The sequence below is a fragment of the Triturus cristatus genome, chromosome 3_1 (assembly GCF_964204655.1).
Source record: "Triturus cristatus chromosome 3_1, aTriCri1.1, whole genome shotgun sequence".
NCBI lineage: Eukaryota > Metazoa > Chordata > Amphibia > Caudata > Salamandridae > Triturus > Triturus cristatus.
The window spans coordinates 238,893,729-238,913,289 of NC_140583.1; the positions used below are offsets into that span (position 1 = coordinate 238,893,729).

The 19,561-nt window shown below is 45.6% G+C and overlaps 1 protein-coding gene across 1 annotated transcript in view; it reads right to left on the reverse strand.

The window, feature by feature from the left end:
* The window catches only part of OTUD7A (OTU deubiquitinase 7A), a 1,294,251-nt gene that overhangs the window by 1,175,514 nt on the left and 99,176 nt on the right, over nucleotides 1-19,561 (reverse strand). The gene's annotated exons all lie outside the window — the stretch shown is intronic.

Genomic DNA, 19,561 nt, shown 5'->3' on the forward strand with positions numbered 1-19,561 from the left:
TTTGTGCTCAGAAACCTTTCCATACTACTGCTGATGCTGCAACAAGGGTGGTTTGCACTTGAGGAGTAGAGTAACAGTTGGCCAGCATAGGTGCGAGGAAACTGGAGGTCCATAATTAAGATTTGTGGCCAGTATTCGTGCAAATAAATCCATCTATTAAAAGATTTTCAGGCTTGGAATGGCACACAGCGCATGGTCAACCAACATATGCGGATTGTTATTCCAGGCTGAATAGGTGGCCCTTTTGTCTCTCGTTTACCACCTGCTTAAAGGTAATCCAGGACTAGGGCATGCTCGGATTCTCTGGTGGGAGAGCTTTCCTTGCTCCCCGTTCGTGCTGGTGGGGTCAGAGCTCTCCCTCTGTTCACAAACACCACTCCCGCCCCCCTCAGAAACGCATGCGATTGTAATTGGTACTTTTCTGCGTACTAGTAAAATTGGACCTGGTGTAAAAGGATGCATTAACACTAGTCCAGGTATCATTAGACCATACTGTATTCATGAGACAAAAGCTAAAACAGGTTGACCTTCCTGAGCTCAGAGTCAAGGATACACATCACCTCATAAATTCTATCCCAATATACCACAAATACCACAAAGAACGAGCCCAAATGACCTCCTGGAAACTGTAATCAGTGGCAAATACCATAGTTTCAGTCTTGACTCAAATAAAATGTAATTTGCTTCTGTTCTTAAGGACATAATTGTCTGGGCCAATGAAGTGTGATTTTTCATCTCAGTCTTCAAGAACACAAAAATCTGAAATGGGAAATCTTACTATTTCAGGCTACGATAACAGGATATGAGAGCTACACATCAACTTGGATGAAATTAGAAAAGTCATCATCCAATCCTTGGACCTCCACCTTCAAAACTTTCTCACATTATCTGCTACACAAAAGGGCATAAGAACTCTAACGTGGCTAGGACCATTCACACACCCTAAAACCTCTGACTAGCAAACCCTTCGCTCACCCGCCTCCACTCCCCCATCTTCCCATGTTCATCCAAACACCGCTTGAGTAATGAAACCTGACACCAAATAGCGAGCGGCAGTTCCTCCATACGAGCGTTGCCCGCCCCCACACTGCTGAGCAGAAAGTGAAAAATAAAATGGCAATGAAATTATTTTATTACCATTTTATTTTTTATTCTCTGCCAGAAAACGCAGTGTTGGGACGGGTCAGTGTGTCACTGTTGCTGATTGGCAGCAGTGAGGACTGGCCACTTACGTTTGCATTGTGCAGGTTTGTTTGGTCGGCTACCTTGCTACAGCCAAACAGAAATGCGCAATTCAAACCTCTCAAACCCCACTGTCTTTGACAGCTCGGTTGCAGAGCAGGCACAGACCTCAGTGCCATTAGGAGTATAGAGCATTCCCGCTACAGCCAATCAAGACGCTTCACTGCAAGAGAGAAGCAGCTCGATTGGCTAAGGGAGTTGGCAGTTTGACCTCGCGCTTGTTCTGGAGCCAGAAACATCGAGGATATGCAGTGTAAGGTAAGTGAAACTTTACTTTTTATTTTTTTTGCATAAATTGTTTTTTTGCCCCCTCTTATTTAATATGTCATCAACTGCCACTGGAGGTCTAGTGGTGAGTTCAGCTTGCTTGTCACTCAGGACAATGAGTGGCTCTTCTGCGGTGCTTTAACTAATCCTTATTGGACTGAAACCAGACCTTCATCTTTTTTATTAAATCGTGTTGTATACGGTATGCCTTTGAGCGTTTTACTTTTTGAGCTGAACATTACAACATTGTGTTTACGGGGTGACCTGGCATGACAGTGCTGGCAGCAGGTTAATAATTCAAACATAGGTACAATGCAGATGCATGACAAGAAATGATGTGTATATCCAAGCAGCATCCACAGTCTCATGGCTCCATTGTGCTGTTAATAGGAAGGAACACCTGGTGCGACAGCACTCATTTATTTCCATCGACTGGATGAAAGATTAAGAGCCTGATTCTGATCCCGTTAGGAAGGCTGGTTCCGGACAAGCAAATTCGATTCAGAGCCTATGTTTTCAACCGAATCGTCCCCTGTTCCGAACTACCAAGTACAATGCAAAAATCTCGTCTGCATCGACCGAACCGTCTCCGAACCCTATCCTGGCAGTCCGAGTAATTCGCAGACGATTCGTGTTGCACAATGGAGCCGGCTTCCGAACAAGCGAGTACAATGCACGATTCTCACAGCCGTATCGACTCGGTTTTGTCGAGACGAAACGGCTGTGGGAATTGGACTCCAGGGGGCTGTAGAAAGGCCCCCCTTCACCCGGGGCCATCCGAATCAGTATTGTGGGGGTACCCAAGACTACCCCCTTATCATGCATGCACAGTGTGGAGGGCACCATGGGGTGCCCTCCATGGGGTGCATGCTTTCCCCACCCACCCATTTTTTGCAATGGGAGCCTGTGTATGCATTCGGTACACAGGCTCCTATATACTGCAATAGGAGTCCGAGCGAATCGAGTCCGTCACTATACGGATTAATCGGAATCGGTCGCATGGACTCCCGGAGCGTGATTCGCTTGGAAAGCTCTCCAGAACTGAGTCGTTCAGAGGGCTTTCCTAATTAGATCGGAATTGGGCCCTAAGTCGGGCTGCATGATTTTGGACCTGCTACAAATCAATGGATGTACAAATATGCCACAGCTGCATTACCTCACTGAGCTATTGTTAATAAGCTTTGATTCGTGTGCACGGTCTATAATGGGGTGCATGCCCCAAGTGAACACACACGGTGTTTGGGGTGTTAATACCAGTAAAAGGCGGGGAGCTCTGTGTCTCTCGTGCTGTTAGACACGGTGTGAGAAGCTGGCTTGGTATATGGTGTACACTTATGTAAGTGGGCACATTGCACGGATCCAGACAATCCTTATGGTGATTTTAGTGGTCTTAGACAACCTTAGAAAGCTCAGTAAGTGGTAGCTGTGGAAAGCAGCATTCATGCTTAGTCCAGAAGGAGTGTAAAGTAGCTTGTTTTACCAGAACATAATCTTATAAGTATAGATTAAGTGAAAAAGAACCACACAGTGTATTTATAAAAATATGTATTTATTATAAGACACTCACTAACATATATAGATATCTCCTACCTGGAGATATACACAATGCACACAATACTTTATGATAGAAACAGGTAAGTAGATCTTAATAAACAGCGGTCACCAGAGGGGACCAAACCATATACTAAATAAGTGGAATGCGAACCACGACTCAAGTCAAGACTGTACCCAGAGGACATAGAAGTGTAGGAGACCCAAAGAACCAACAGAGTTAAGTAACTAGGAGCCCCCCTGAGGCCGTGTGCTAAGTGGGAACATGACTGCGTGATCAATACAAGTCAATGGGTAAGTCGTGGTTGTAATTTTAAGAAACCGTGTGAAAGAAAGAAGGTTGGAGAGCCTCTCCACCCATTAGTACTTTATACACCAGGATACCTGCCCCAGGGAAGCCGGGTGCATAGGTGTGAAGTGGCATCAGAAACTGCCGTCGGACTCAATGGAGGACTTCAGAAAGATGCAGCTGCTGGAGAAGGTGAAAGTGTCCGGTGGAACCCAAAGGTGGATTCAAGATGTGAAGAACCTGCAAGCAGAGGGGACAAGGTCTATGCCACTCAGGAGTCACCAGGAGGCATGGAAGACGAATGCCATTGATGTCGGGTGTTGCAGGGAAGCTTATAGTGAGCTCCAAACTGAGGCTGTGTGGACTAGGCAATGCTGAGGACAACCAGGAGAAAGTAACAAGCTGTCCCATGCCGGATGTCAAGAGTTGAGGGGTTGGTGTCTGTTGGAAGCAGCAACAAGCCGTGGCAACTGCAAGCAGTTGAAGAAGGTGCAATGTCGGGACCAGCAAGGTCCAGGAGACTCACCACAAGTAGGGGAGTCAGGGCAAGCCCCGAGCAATCAGTGGAGCACCCAGAATACAAAGATGGCCCTTAACAGGACCCAGAGGCTGAAGGCACTGGAGTCGCAAGAGGACCTCGAGCAGCTCACCAAAGATGCAATCCCACAATGCAACAGGATGTGGTGAGGATGAATATCTTGGTCACTGGAGGTTACTGAGATTGGGGCTACTAGGAGCCCGAAGATCTTGGTGGAAGGAAGCCAACAAGCCCTTGCATCTACAAGATAACGCGGTGCACAGGGGTTCAGTTCCTGCGGCTCTGACGAGGGATACTGGCCTCAAATTTGGTGAGAGGACAGGGCAGGCCTCGAGGGATGTGAAGAACCATGACCTGTGTTGCTGAGCCTTTCAGATTCCATGGGAGCTAAGGATCAGCAGACCGGTCAGCTTAGTTGTGGTGGCTGCAAATGCAGGGAAGTGACTCCTTCACTTCAAGGGAGATTCCTCCAGGTGTCTTGGATACCCACAGGCCTTGGAAGGTTCCTGTATGGTGCACAGGCATGGTCGTTGCAGCAGAAGAGCAGGGCGACGAGATCAGGAGTCTTCCCGTTTGCAACCTTGATGCCCAGAGGGAATACCAGCGAAGTCCAGAGTGCCCAGACGGTTGAAGAATAAGTGGTGTCAGAATTGTATCTTGTCCCACGATGAATCTAGGGACTCAACCTCAGGTAAGCCCTTAAGAACCCTAAGTAAAGGGTTGGGACGATACAGGTGTCCCTCCATAAGGAGGGGCTAGACAAGGAGGAGGATACTCCCCTGTCCATTGTCTAGGTTTGCCCCAGAGTGGGAGGCAATGGCTCATTGAACTAGTTTGAACTGGGCTATGCATAGAGGGCACTATTTGTGCCCTGTACCCAGACTATGTGGTGCTGGCAAGCGCTCCCACCCTGCCCCAATACACTTAATCCAGTCTGGGAGGTGGTCACACCTCCCTGTGACAGGCTACCTATTGTTCTGCCTTCCTCTGCCCGAGCTTGGCTCAGCAGCAGGACGGCAGAAACGTGTCTCTGGCCGGCAGGAGCCTTAGCTTGCTGTCCGCGTCCGGCAGACTGGTACACGAACACGATGGCTACTCAAAGGAAATTTACGGTGCATTAAATCATACCTCCCACACCGTTTATGGTGTGGGAGTATGATTCCAACATGTTTGATACCAAACATGATAGGGTTCATTACAACCATTGTTGAGATGGTCATTGCGTAATGACATGGTGCCCCTCTATATGTCAAATGGCTGTCTGACTTACAACCAGGGTGAATGGACTCCATGGGCTCGAGGGGTGTCTTGCTCATGCAGGGGCACCCTCCTACTTAGAACCAAGCACCCTGCCTTCAGGTTTGTAAGGCCTGCCTTAGTTGTGACTTATAGGTTTTAAGTGCAGTGACCCTAGATATAGGTAAACCTATATCTTTCGTAAGTGGTGCTAGAACTAAGCTATACAGGTTACAATGGAAGGCCTGTAGTTGCAAATTGAGTGGTCTCCCATGCGTGGCATAATGCATGCTTCAGCCCATGGGGGACCCCTGGTGTACCTGTACCTATGCCCTGGGTACCTTGGTACCATGTACTAGGGACTGATAAGTGTACAGGATGTACCTAAGTACTTACCAAACCAATTTAAAGCACAGAGACGATTAGTAGGATCCCAGTCAGACTAGTCAGAAATAGCATTGTATCAAGCAAAAAGTGGGGTTAACCACGAAAGCAGAGATTACTTTCCTTCACACTGTGTCTCCTGATGCAGCTGGTGAGGGCCTCGAGGTCCATGTTGTCTTCAGTTCGGGAGGCAGCGCTTCCCAATGGGTGGGGTGAAGACTGCACGTGAGCCCATGGGACAAGGAGGGCTTTGTCTATGTGTTACCCTCTGCGGGAGGGAGGTGGGTGATAGCAAGGAGAACGTGTTCAACAGTCACCTGCAGGAGAATGCGGATAAGTCTTGTGTACAGGGTGCCCACTTCCCTAAGAGCATGGCAACCGCCACTGCATAAAGCCAGCATAAATAAGAGACCACACATAACATGTATTTAATTTCAGCCCCGAAGAAGGCGTATGTTCCAAAATACATTGGTTTAGATGAGCATGCTTAGAATTTTCTTTTTAAGTGTTATGAAATATGTAAATATTAATGAGGGAAAGGTTGAACTCAAATTACGAAATTGATCATTTAAAGTAATCGAATGAAATGCCTGGATGTTATTGATAAACCCACAAAATAAGTGAATACAGCTTGATGAATGTCATCCCAGATTAGGAGAATCAAGCGTCTGACATAAACTATATGTCAATGATGCACAGCTAATTCTGTAAACCATCTGAAGTTAAGTTTAATTGGAATACTAGGCGCGCAAGACACCAAAGCACAAATAACGTTTGCAAGAGTGGTACAATATAGAATCTCACACATGGAAAATTAAACAGGGCACAGAAGGAGGAAGGCTGCAAAGAGACATATGACAAGAGTCTGTGCATATTTGTGCATGAATAAATCAGCATGTTATAAACAAAAATGTTGGCTTTGCGAATTAATGTTTGACTTCGTGCTGGAAAGAGGCAAGTGAACTTGGGTGAAACGTCACACTTTAGCCATGAATTAAAGGTTTTATACTGACATTATAGTTTATGGCTGTTTGACAGCTTTTAGTATTTCTTAGTAACATATACTTTGCAATGAGTTCATCAGCCCCACACACCACGTCACTCTGTATCCCTGGCAGAATGATAGTGAAGAGGAAGTGGATGTATTGTCCCACTAGTCTAGGGCACAGCCCAACTAGTGCTTGTACTGGCTGGCAAACTCTGCTTTGCAGAACCACTAGACGCGGTACAACAAATAGAGAATCAATGTGGCAATGAAAACCGTCATTACAAAGATGTTTCACCTTTACAGCTGGTGCTGCCTTGCCTGGTTGAGGTTCATGGAGGGGGTCAGAGGTGTCCTCTCAACATGGGTAAGGGCTGCTCTGGATTGTTTTCTTTAAAGTGAGAATCATATTTGTCACTGTATGGTGTTTTGATTGATTTTGGGATGTTTCAAAAGGATAGAAATCAACCCTGAGTTTGTATCTTTTTTGTATGACCTCCTAAAATGACTAAGCAGCATGACTGAATCCCTACAGAAAGACTTTTGTTTTCTTTTGAACCAAAGTGCAATCTTCTAGATCATTACAAATTGACTACAAATAAATTCACGGTGACAAAGTGTGCAGATATTATCTTTCTTATGTTTATGTGAGGGGCGTCTATAATGGTGCTCTGTAAGATTGAAACATGGTACATGCATTGAGTCAGAGCCAGGATCCTCTCCTTAAAGTGTAAAAAATAAAAAACTGGCAGCTCATTCATTTTTAGGTCTCGCCTACGCAGTGCACATGCACTGCATAGGAGGAGACCTTTAGCCATCGGTTCCCTTTTACGCTCACAAACGTGCACGCGTTCCATTGCCTTCAATGGCAACGCGTGCACGTCTGGCGATTTCCTTGCGGGAGCAAGCGGCAGTGCCATATGGTATCAATTATCGCGCCTTGCCGCTCGCTCCCGCAAGGGAATCGCGCAGGCCCCCTTCCTCTCTCCCCCTCCCCCTGCTGCCGCGCTAGGTGCGCACGCGCTTTTGCTTGTTTTCTCTGCAGAAGCCTTCCACGACTTTGGGTTCAGCGTTCAGGGGGACTATGGCTGGGGGAGCACATGTCTTCGCAACTCTTCGCCAACAAGCAGGTAAGGGCTGCCAGCGAGGCCGGCACGATGCGTGACGTGGGTGTGTCCTGCCTTATAATTGCTCTATTTTGCACCTGATTTGTCGCTGCTCTTCCGGGGGTCTCTTTAATAACAGCCCATGGGGAGGGGGATATGATGTGCCGTTCGTTACCTGCCCCCACTTAATTCGTTAATAGAAGGCCTTTATCCCATGCACTGATGACGAGCATGACAACAGCACCTGATTGGCTGGCGTCCCTAAGCTCTGTTACTGACTGGTTCTGGCTTCCGCGCTTCACTCATCTCCCCTGCCTCCTGGCCGGTCGTAGGTACTAATTATCGAGTCGCAGCATAGTGCCTAGACCCAGATTTCACCACAATGTTTGCATTTTAGCTACAAGATACCCTGATGCAGAAGGAGGAGGAGCTGGCCTGACTGCACGAGGAGAACAACAAGCTGAAGGAATACCTGACCGCCACCTACGTGAAGAGACTGGAGGAGCGAGCCAAGGTATGCGCACAGGGCTGAGTGGCGTCTCATGCTTCTAGGGTCGAACCTGGGCAGAAGCAGGCTGAAGGGTCCTGGTTAACGGCGTGTGTCCCAGGCGTCCCCCAGCATGTAGACGTGTTGTTACCTATATTGAAGTCACAGGTCTCTGGGGGTGGGTAGAGGCTGCTGCTTTTGTCCTGCTGCCGCTTGCGGCCTGCGAGTGTCTCTGCAATGCAACGCTGCAGCCGGTCTCGGGTCGGGCTCTTTGAAAGGCGCTGGGTCATGGAAAACACTGCCCCAACAACAGTCCTGGGATCAGAGCAGCAGGGTGGAGGAGTGTACCAAGGCTATAGATGGGTGCAGGCAGAGAGGTCAATACAGGCAGGCACACAGCAGGACTTGTCTAGCTTCTGCACTCAGACTAATGTGTTCCTTCCACCAAGGCAAAGCAAACAAGAGGATCAGGAAAGGAGAGGAGGCTATCGAAAGGCTCTGCATGGGGAGCACCTTCTCCTTTTCCTGCCATGGTACAGTCCGTAATTTAGTTGAGCATGAGTTGGGAGGAAGAAAGAAGAGGCCCCAATGTAGAAGCAGCTGCAGGTGAGCCAAAAGGACGGCGAGCTGTGGCACAGATTAAAAGGAGTGACAAATGAAATGATTGTCACCAAGAATAGCAGGTGAATGCACGTGAAGTCATGCATGCATTGCTTTTTAAAACAGCTTCAGAAGACTCAGAGCACATCTGCTGGTTGAGAGCTTTACCCCAGTGCATACATGTGAAGTCTTTCGGGTGAGCGTGCTGGTGAACTCCGCTCCATAGTAGTAGGCAGAGTTTTGCTGAACTCCACAATCCAAGTGGAGGGCGGAGTGAGGAAAACTGCAAATTCCGTTGTCGGAGCAGAGTTCACCACCCACCCTTTAAAATAATATAAAATGGTGGAGAAAATAATCTTACTAGAATTTGGAAGTCAAAAGCTTCTTTGGACAGTCTTACAGATTATTGTCTAGCTTCATTGACCTCGGGCTCCTCCCCTCATTTTGTCTGTGAAGAGCGAGGATCTCTATGAAACTGGATTATTCAATACAGTTTCATAGAGAACCTTGCTCTTCACGGACAAAATGAAAGGGGGATCCCGAGGTCAATGAAGCTAGACAAGAATCTGGAAGATTGTTATTGTAGAGCCGAGAAGGACATAACAAGAGTCTTTGAAGAGTACGTTCACCCCAAGCAGTTCTCTTTGGAGAGTACATTCACCCCAAGCTGGTCTCTTGTGGAACTGACTGATAAAAGTAAAACATGATCTTAATACTTAAAACAATGGCACTTATTTCATTGACATTCAAAGGATGAAAGGCAGAGCAACCCGGCCAGGATTTGAAGCAGTTGTGAACAGGGGGTCATCAGATGTACATGGTCTACAAGACCATAGGGAGACCCTCATACAGGCTAAGAGCCTCTAAAAGCCAGCAGGGGCTTGTTGCAGGGATTCTGCTAGTAAGAAGTACTGCTCCTTGGGAGAAAAGGAAGTCACAATGTAGGGATTGAGTCTCTCTATCACGTCAGTACCTGTAGGCAAAAATCGGACTAGCTCAAAGACGGCGAGGAAGAGGAGGATGGCAGCCAGGGACGCCGCAGTGCAGGGAAGTGTTTTTTATTTTACTTTTTATTAATGTATAATTAATTGTTAATAGGGGGGGGGGTGGAGGCGGGTGGCTGAGCGGAGTTTGTTCCCTACTCCATGGACCTCTGTGTAGTCCTGCTACGCCAACTACACCCAGGGTTACTATAAACCTCTCGACCTAGCTGTCTTATACAGATGGGTGGTGAGCAGGCACAGGCCCCCAGTGTCTGTTGGAGCATCTAGGCTGCCATGCAGCATCTGCAGTATGAGAGCAGCAACAGGATTTGGAGAAGGGAGTTGGTTGAGGCTCCATGAGGTCCTGTCATTATAAGAAGAAAGGAAACAACTCCGAGGATGAGGAAGCATGTATTAGTACACTTTTTAATTTTTTATCTTCTTTTTGGCCCACTGACAGGCACTGTGAGGAACTTGCATTGCTTTGAGCATCAACTCAAGACTGCTCAGTCACAGCCCGTATTGAACGCAATCTGTGTATGAGCCACAATTGAGATCTTTGGCATTTGAGCCTAAAGGCATTGTGATTTATTACAATTCCTGCCACTGGGTTTTGCTATACGTCTGCTCGACAAAACGCTCAATCTCCTTTCCCTGACATCCCCATGTACATATTCAAGGTTTTTACAGTGCCCGTGTGAAAAGCTATACTCACTTGTCTTGAATCGCAACTGTTGCACATAGAATTCCGTGTAACTGTATGTTTTTATTTTGCTTATTACAGCATCAATACTGGCCAACTTGTCAAGGACACACACAGCAAGCTTTGGATTGGGTAATGGTTGGCCAAATTCATAATAGTATGAAAAAGTAAAGTGAGCACACAATGTCTATGCTGACTGTAATTATACCTTTTCAAAGTAAAAATGTGTATATACTTCTGAATTCTTCCGAAAAGCATATAGACATAAAAATAGGGGTACTCAGAAACAGAGACAGATGCACATCCACAGTGTTATAAGCACACATACACAAACACACGCAAACACATGAATAAACATATACAAAAAGAAATACACACAGACACAACACTCACAAATAACAACACACATAGAAGCACAAGCAAATGTGTTCATACACCCTCTGAAATGGAAACACGTCAAATGCACACAATACTCAAAAATACTCACACATTTGTTTATATGTGATTACCTAGTACGATGGTTCCCATGTCTCCTTCTTTTAGGTCACGGCTGTCAAAAGCAGCGCATACGCTGCTCTCGGCATTCGAGAGCTTCTTGGAATCAATACAGATTCTGAAGCTCTCGGAGGCGGAGTTGAAGCCCCGTCCATTTTTTGATTGGTTCACGTCATCATGCATGCAAAATGCTGGCTTCTCATTGTAAAGGAGGCTTCTTAGTCCCTCCTTGTTGCCGCCTTGTCTCTTTTTGGCCCCGCCCACCGGGATTGGATCTTTTACTCGCGGCACTATTCGCCGTCCGTTGGGCCTCCCTCTGTGCGCATTAGTTCGCTTCCTGTGACTGTGAGGCTGCGAAGACACACGATTTCTAAGGGCAGTCATCTGATGAATGAACGCTGTGGCGGGCAACGTCAACTGGTGACTTTAGATGCAAAAGTTAGTGATGAAGTCATCATCGCTATTATTTCTACATTTTAGAAATTCAATGAGATCCTGGGATATCATCCCCCTGCCACCTATCAATTACGTACTCAAAATAGGCAAATAAACAGACCCAGGCGACAGACAACTGTACTGCAGAGAGCCGTGCGAAAGCAATAAACAGAGCGCAGTCTAGTGTGTTAAGTACTGAACGACCAATTCTGAGACCTCCGCAGGAACTAGTGCTCACTAATCTGGAGGTGCTTCGGTATTAAATGCCCAATGCAAACCATCTATGGGCGCATGTAGTCGTGCATAACGTGAACCCAGCTGGTAAGTAAGGGTAGCTGTAAGCCATGGAAGGGCCGGGGGGATCAGGGACGCGCACAAGGTGGAACGGGGTAGGTGGGTGGATGGCGTTCTCTTTACATAAAACCCAGGGACTCAAAACTCTTATCTAACGTTGAAGCTTCCAATACCCCTTGTTTCAAAAGAGTCGCGCTGCCCGCCATTCAGAAAAAGACATGAAGAACGGTGGTACCCAGCACCTGGCAACGTCCTCATGAACACGCTCTGGTTACAGGCACAGGGCTAACCAGTGTCAGATGCCACCGCCCTTCAACTAACCACCGGCTAGCCCCCCCTCCACCCATACCCAACAGAATAAGTGCCTAAAAGATTTGCATGTGCCAGAGAGCAGGACATTTGGATGCGCTTGGTTTGCCATTTAGATTTAAATAATCAATCTTAATTTCCCCCAAGCCCCTTCGCACCAGACGCCCACAGCGTTTCAGAGCCAGCACGTATTTCGTTATAGGACCAGAAAAAGGAAGAAAGACAATTAGCAACCTTACAAGACTCAGGTGACTAGGCATTGTAAGAGTTGGTGTGCCATTAACTTCATTACATCTTTGATCAGTCCAGTCAGCGGAAAGGTGGGTGTTGGGAAATCACACAAACATGGAGAAAGCAATCATGACACGGAAGCAGACTCTGAAATACCTACTTCCTGTTTTCATTAGTTGTGGAATCCAGTGGGGTGAGCCATCCCAGGCTGTTTCTATGAGGGTCAGTCTTTCCTGCCACAGCGTTCATTCATCAGATGACTGTCTCGCGCTCTACTGACTGCATTGATGCGCCCTGTCTCTGGATCGGTTCAGGGCGAGGAATGAAGCCACAGGGGCGGGAGGGAGGAAGAAAAGAAGAGTGCTGGGTTCAAACCCCACCTGCGACTGCAACACAGAAAGGTGAGGGGGAGTGACCCCTTGGAAGGGTGGAAGGCTGTGGCCAGCAGTACAGGGAGTGTAGGGGAAGAGGCTGGGCCCGTGAAGGAGGAAGTGTTCAGAGAAGGTGGCTTTGGGGTTACATCAGTTCGATTAGTTCCGGTAAGCATGCTGTGTGGGGGCAGCACTCTCTGTGGCAGATAAAGCGCTGCGGGTTGAGGTCGGGCTGTGGGCGCGTTGCAGGAAGTTTTTCGGCGGCCAAAAAGTACCCATTTCTGGTAAATGAATGACTGGGTAACTTTTGGCTGGACGATGCACGGGGCACAAAGTGTGAGAGCGGGGCGGCGTACGCATGAACCTGAGGTCCTAGCCCTACTACTACTCTATCGCCGGGAGGTGGTTCTCTGTTCTTTCTACTTTAAAGGCGATTTCTTTTCATTCATTAGTGCAATCTATGCTCAATATTGCTGGTCACAGCTCATAACAGTTTCATTAAACCCAATTAAAGGAACACACCCTGGATCAAGCTGTTGAAAAGTCGATCGTCTGTGTCCTTGGTTTTTCTGTGTAAATGCTCAAATGAAGAAGATTTAGGGTGAAAGAAAATCCTTCTATCTGGTCCGCTTTTTTTTTTTCTTCTTTTATTTTTTTGACGACATGATTAGAACTTGTGACCCAGGTTCTTGTGCAGCAGCACATGTTAGGTGTGCTTAACACCAGCTTCAAGTACTGGAACCCACACAAACTTAGAATGCCTCTCAAATGACTAAGGTTATAAATCAGAAGCCATAATAAGCGAGGTAAACAGGAGACGGCAGGAGTTCTTTCCTGTGCCATACAGTAAAGTAGCTGCCAACAAAAAACATCTGCAGTTTCAAGGTACTTTAGATTTTAACTTGAGACATAACTATGCCCAATCTCTTTTGGCCATGCAGCTAAGATACTTGTTGTATAACTGCACAGCATGAAGCATCAGATCATTCTGCAGTATGGTAGATGCCATCTTTAATTCTCTGTACACAGGGATATGCTTCCATGGGGCCCAGTTTCTCAGCTTCAGTCACAATGACGTCATCACATTCCAATTGGGCAGTCCCCACTAACCAGACAGATCCTGCACCAGTCGTCTTCAGCCCTACCCAGTTGCTCAGGAACTCAAAAATATGTATTGCCTTGGAGGCATAGTAAGTCTTTCCTTTCCAAACCTGGAAATCACAATGGAGTGAAGATGTAGATACTCCGACTTGTTTATGCTTATAAGCAAAACTGATTGCTCTGGCCACAAGATATAGTAGCTGCTGCAAAGCTGCTCACTTTCACTCAATCAACCAGAAAAGGAATTCAACTGGAGACTATTTCGCATTTTCATAAGAGGAATTGCAGTTCAGAACAAGCATTGAAAATGCAATAGGTCTCGCCTTTAATTAAGTTACAGCCATTTGCTTTGCTATACAATACCATTAGCAAAGCAAATGGCTTTAACTTAATCAAAGGCGAGACCTATTGCATTTTCAATGCTTGTTTTCACTGCTATTGATATTCTGGTGACAATGGGAAATTCTCGAGTTTACTAATGTGTAAACTGCAGAATTTGACACTTTTTGCATCTAATGTTTATGCACAGACCTTTCACAAATAATTAAGGTCAGCATAGTAACTCACCTTTCGTAGGCCATGCTAAGTCATTGAAGGCTACATTGCGCCTTCCACTCATGATGATGCCCCTGCTGTGAGTTTAATCTAATGTTAATTGCACCTGAATGTTTTGCAACCCAAGTGCTTAAGTATATTTCAACTAAAAAGGCTCTGTGTTTGTTCCTCTTATATAAGAATGACAACATAAAATATAATGCACCAGCATATCTGACAATCAAACTGTTTATTTATAGCTGCCAGTGACGGCTCGCTCAGAATGGGGGTTGTGAGGCGGGGGTGGTTTAAACAAAGATAAAAAATATTTAAAAGTACCTTCTCCGCCGCATGCCTCTCTCTTTCTTGCCGCCGCATGCATCTCTTCCTCTGCTGGAAGCACCAGAAGCACTTAGTCTTCCAGGCTCTACCAGCCAATCAGGACGCTGCAGGAGCAGCATCGTGATTGGCCAGAGCATCCTGTTCGGGTGCTCAGGCAGTGCCTGAGAGGTTAGGCATATTCTTCACGGGGCTGTGCAACACTTGAGGGCCCTACAGGGCTGGTAAAACTGTCATTGATACTTGGAGGAGTGCAAACCACTCCTCCCGTGCTCTGACATCAGGGAGTCGGACCCGCCCGACTCCCATAAGAAAAAGAAAATGATAATAACGTCTTGTTATTATCATTTCTTTTTTTCTCAGTGCTGCAATAGCAGTGGGGCAATGCTCCTTCACCTTAGCGAAGGACCCACCATTGATAGCTTCCAAATCTACAGATTGCTTATGTGCGACATTTCTATAGTTACAGAGTACTTATGTCCAGTTTTACAAGTTGCACACCACAGTAACCGTTGAACATATTTAATACAGTAAGATATGGGGCAGTTCTTATTGGGTTTAAATATTTCAACACAACAAGATCATAATTGCTTCATAAACCTTCTTACGTTCTTAAATTTGCTTTAAAATGTACAATTTGCCACGGTCTTCTTCAAAATGTTCTCTAAGGAATAATCCCCCAAATGGTTATGACCAACTTTTACGCTTCACCACTTTAAAATGTCACGAGCCACCACTTAACAAATACAACTAAGAAACATAATGAGCATTACTAGCAGGCTAGATACAATGAACAACCTGCCCATGGCAACTAATATATATATCTAGGCCTACCCTCACTATGTGAGCACAGGGATATATTGGTGATCTGTGGGATAAGCACTGGACCCCCACACATGTCAAGTGTAGTTAGGTGGTCCGCATCATCAGTGTAAATTCAGTTTGCGTAAGGCTGTTGCCTCCATTCTAGGACCGGTCTCTCTGCTGGAATTCTCCTTTCTGCCTCCCATAGGGGCGAGACACGGTTTATATGATAAAAACTACTGTGTTAGAAAACTGCAGCTGTGCTACCGTGTTATGTCTAAAAAACCTAGGAGATGTTGCTGACCAGGCACAAGAAAATAGTACATCATGTTGTTCGACCTTGTACAAAATGTTCAGACTGAATCCCAAGTAGAGTCACTGAATAACAAATAATATGTACAGCATATTTCTAAAATATCATGCCACAAAAACAAATGTATTATGTGTGGCTGTACAAAGCAGAAGCAGCCTAGACCAGCTAATACGTGCAACTAAGGGACAACCAAAGTGGGCCCAAAAGAGAATTCACTACAGGCTCAAGCCAAGTCAGTCACCTGTCAAGCACGATAAAAGCATACATCCAAGTCTGTCATTAATACAAAAGAGACTAACTACACGCATTCTGGGGCAAATCATACTTTTTTACTTTCCTGCATGTTTCCCCCTTCACTTTAATACCATTTCTTCCCAGGAAAATCTTTCGTTCATCTAAATGTCACTCCCTTAAGACCCACAACCTTTGTTCTTGTTTGTTTTAAGCACTCAGATTATCATTTTTACTTTTGCACACTAAGGTGCGAGTTGACCAAATACAAATAAATATTGAAAAAATGATATAACTTGACTACACTCGAGCATCGTATAATGCTGCACAATAGTAAACGAATTGTTCACGTAGAGCATTACATTAGCAGCAGCAATGTGGGTTGAGTTGGTTACCATCGTCTTGAGGCTTGCTACTGTCCTAAGCCCATGAGTAAATATTCAAGGCAAAGGTCCAGAGAGACAGGGTTCTATTTGTAGCTTCAATGCACACTGCAACAACGCATGTACACGCAAAGGGCGAGCGCGGCCCAAAACATATTCATGAAATTAATTCCACTGAGCGGCTTCGACGTACAGCTCTTGAGAGTTAAACCCACCTGTCAACCAGGAGTCTCTCAAACAGGGTGAGGCCCGATGCTTAGGAGGGTTGACCCATTAAAGTGATGGGTGAAATATCATTTTAGGCAGGCGATACTGGTTTGCAAAGAAGGTGGCCTAATGGATGTGTATGGAGGCATGTTGCTTTTAAGGGGTCTATGTAACTGAAGGATGGTGACACCTGTCAAATGACTGAGGGTGATGTGACAGCTAAGCTTCAAAGCACAGCTCAACAGTTTTACAGCACAGCTGCAGCTAGTAGCTCAGGCATCCAACTCAAGCATGCAGAGGCAAAGCACAGTTCAGACTGGTAGCATGCGAACTCCAGGGCAAAGCTCGATACCATTCGCAACCAAGACTTTGTCAATTAGTTCCAGTGCCTACGATGGGACAGCGGGGGTATCCGTTTTCTATTCTCCAGGATCAAGCCCTGCCTGACACACGGAGCCCGTTCTCCCCAATAAGATTTGAATCCCACATTTACGCAATAACTAGGAAGCTCCTAAAGATGAAAGGTTTTTTGCTAATGTGTTTTAATACATTTCACCACATATCAGGAATGGAATGGCAGGTCTGTCCTCTTCTACAAACTGAGATAAGTCAAAACAGTGTCAGGTTCTGCTCCAACATGTAGTTCTTGTTGCATGCACAGCAAAGCCCTAGGAGTGGGAGCTCGGCGGTAAACACCACCAAGCTGCGGTTGGCGGAGTTTTACCGATCTACAAAAGTCAGCGAACTCCACCAGCGAAGCGGAGTTTACTGTCTACCCCTATTTATGAGACACAGTTCTTCTCTTTAGTGCCACCACCATATCTACTAACTTCTGATAAGAGGGAGTGGCACAGTCTACCAAAAGCAACCTGGGCAGGGATTGCACTTCTGAAGGTGGATCAATAGACTGACATGAGGTGTAGTTTGTATAATGTTGTGATGTTGAGTGAGAATTTGCCACCCCATCTTCCCCCAACCCAGTCTACTGGTGGTGGTGCTGCAAATACATTTGGTATTTCATTAGGCTGCTCACCTGCAGTTTTCCCTCATTTGTTATACTGGACCAGCTAAACTTCAAATGTTGTCCCTGATCTCAGTTGACATTTCTTTTGTGAAATATTTGGGAACCAAGCAGGCAGCTACTAAATTCGAAAGTTTGGAATGGCCACCGAGCTATCTTCAGGTCTGGAACTAGCTGCTATGGCGGTTACCCTGCCACTGGACAAGTGCGTAGGCTTTTATTAGCAGAATTTCCTCTACATATTTTTGGCCACTTAAACTGTTGCTTAACTCGTATTCTGAAATTCAGCTTCTTATGATGGGTTTACTGGCCTAATGGTTGATTACAATCTATGTATATATTAAATATTACATTTCCCTTTTTGACTCTAGTAAGAGATATGCATTTTTATAACACTACGTAATGTCTTATTAAAATAATATGCATTCTCTATATCTTAAAGAAAATCTAACTAAATAATAGACTATGTTTTGCATACCATTTCCTTCTTAAAAATGTTGATCTACAGTATAAGACCCCATATGAAATACTGCTTTGGATCCAGTTATAGACTGCTTCAGCGGTCTGCCAGATCTCATGTCAGCCAATCATACAACATAAAATATAGAGAGGGGCTTTAGTAAGTTCCCTTCAGTCACTGGCTTGCTTTGGCTCACACTATGCAGGTATTTGCTTGCAAGGTTCTACATCACCTTTAAGTAACAGCCAGTGCTTAATTTGAGCTGGCGTTTGCCAATGGCGCCCACCGGCATTCGTTGTAAGGGACCAGCACTTATTTTTCCTCATCAGATATTGACAGAGAGCAAAAAAGGGAAAAACATACAAACTGGAAAAAGGAGGAAGAGACATACTAAAATCCATCACAAAGGACCAGTAAGAGTGAGATAAAGGGTCAAGCAGTGCCTGATAGTGGATTAAAGAGGCCCATGAATGCCATTTAGGGGTTGCCAGTGGTTGCAACTGCAACCAGTTGCTTGCCCCTTGTAACTTCTGGCACAGGCTTGGCGACCCTGGCTTCAGAGGTGGCAAAATAAGTGGCAAGAACGCAGGAGGGGCTCTGTATTCCCTATTTTCAGCATTTTAAAATGTATACTAATAGTGAAAAATATTCCATTATTCACGGTCTGTGTAAAAAACCACGAAGCCCACTTAGCTGGCATGGAAGCTTTGGTGGTAGATGTAATAAGTAACAATATTTTGAAATGTACGTTATGCACATACTTGAGCGTGAGTTTATGTGAGATAAGAGCTTGTGTATGGGTGACCATGTGTCTGTATGTGTAAGCATGTGTGGGAGAGTAAAAGTGAGTGAGAGTCAGCTACAGACAGTGAGTGAGATTGTGTGAAATTGAGGCCCAAGTTTACTATTCAACGCAAGGCAACTCTGCACCAAAGATGCTGTGCTGTCTTGTGTCAAATGGAGAGGAAAAAAGGCCCATATCTATTTAGATATGGTGCATTGTTTCTCTCCTTGTGTGCTGGTGGACTTTTGGCAGCCATGCGCCAAGGCACACACCCTTGTGCCACAGTCCAAGAGTGTGTGCGTTCTCCGAAGCATAGGTTTTGTACTGGAAGGGGTACACTCCTAAACAAAAACTATGCTGTAAGGCTTTCCCCACTTTGTTTGCAACATAATGAGAAACTGGTTTTACAAACTAGGTTTTCTGTTTTAAGATGTGATCAAAAGTTTAAAATATTGGCTACAACAAAAACAGGACTGTATGCATTAATATGTATGGAATTTGTATTGTGAAAACCCACCACAAATGCGGCACAGCACTGTTCAGAGTCAACAGCAAGCATAAGGACCAATGATAGGAGAGGAAGATGGTTATTGGGTTGTAATTGCACTGAGATGTCGTGTTTTTAAAGAGGTGTGTCTTTAACTCTTTCCTAAATTGGAGCAGCATTGAGACCATTCTTATGGATACGGAGATATTGTTCCAGATCCTTGGTGCATAGATGGAAAAGTCCTGCTACCTTGTTTTTTTATGCTTTACACTTTTTAGTCTCCAGTCTGATGGAGGCCCTGCTGCAGGTATGTAAAGATCCACAGGGGATGGTTCGCTGGTTCGCAAGATAGGTAAGGCTGCTGATCATGATAGCTTTGCAAATTATGCAG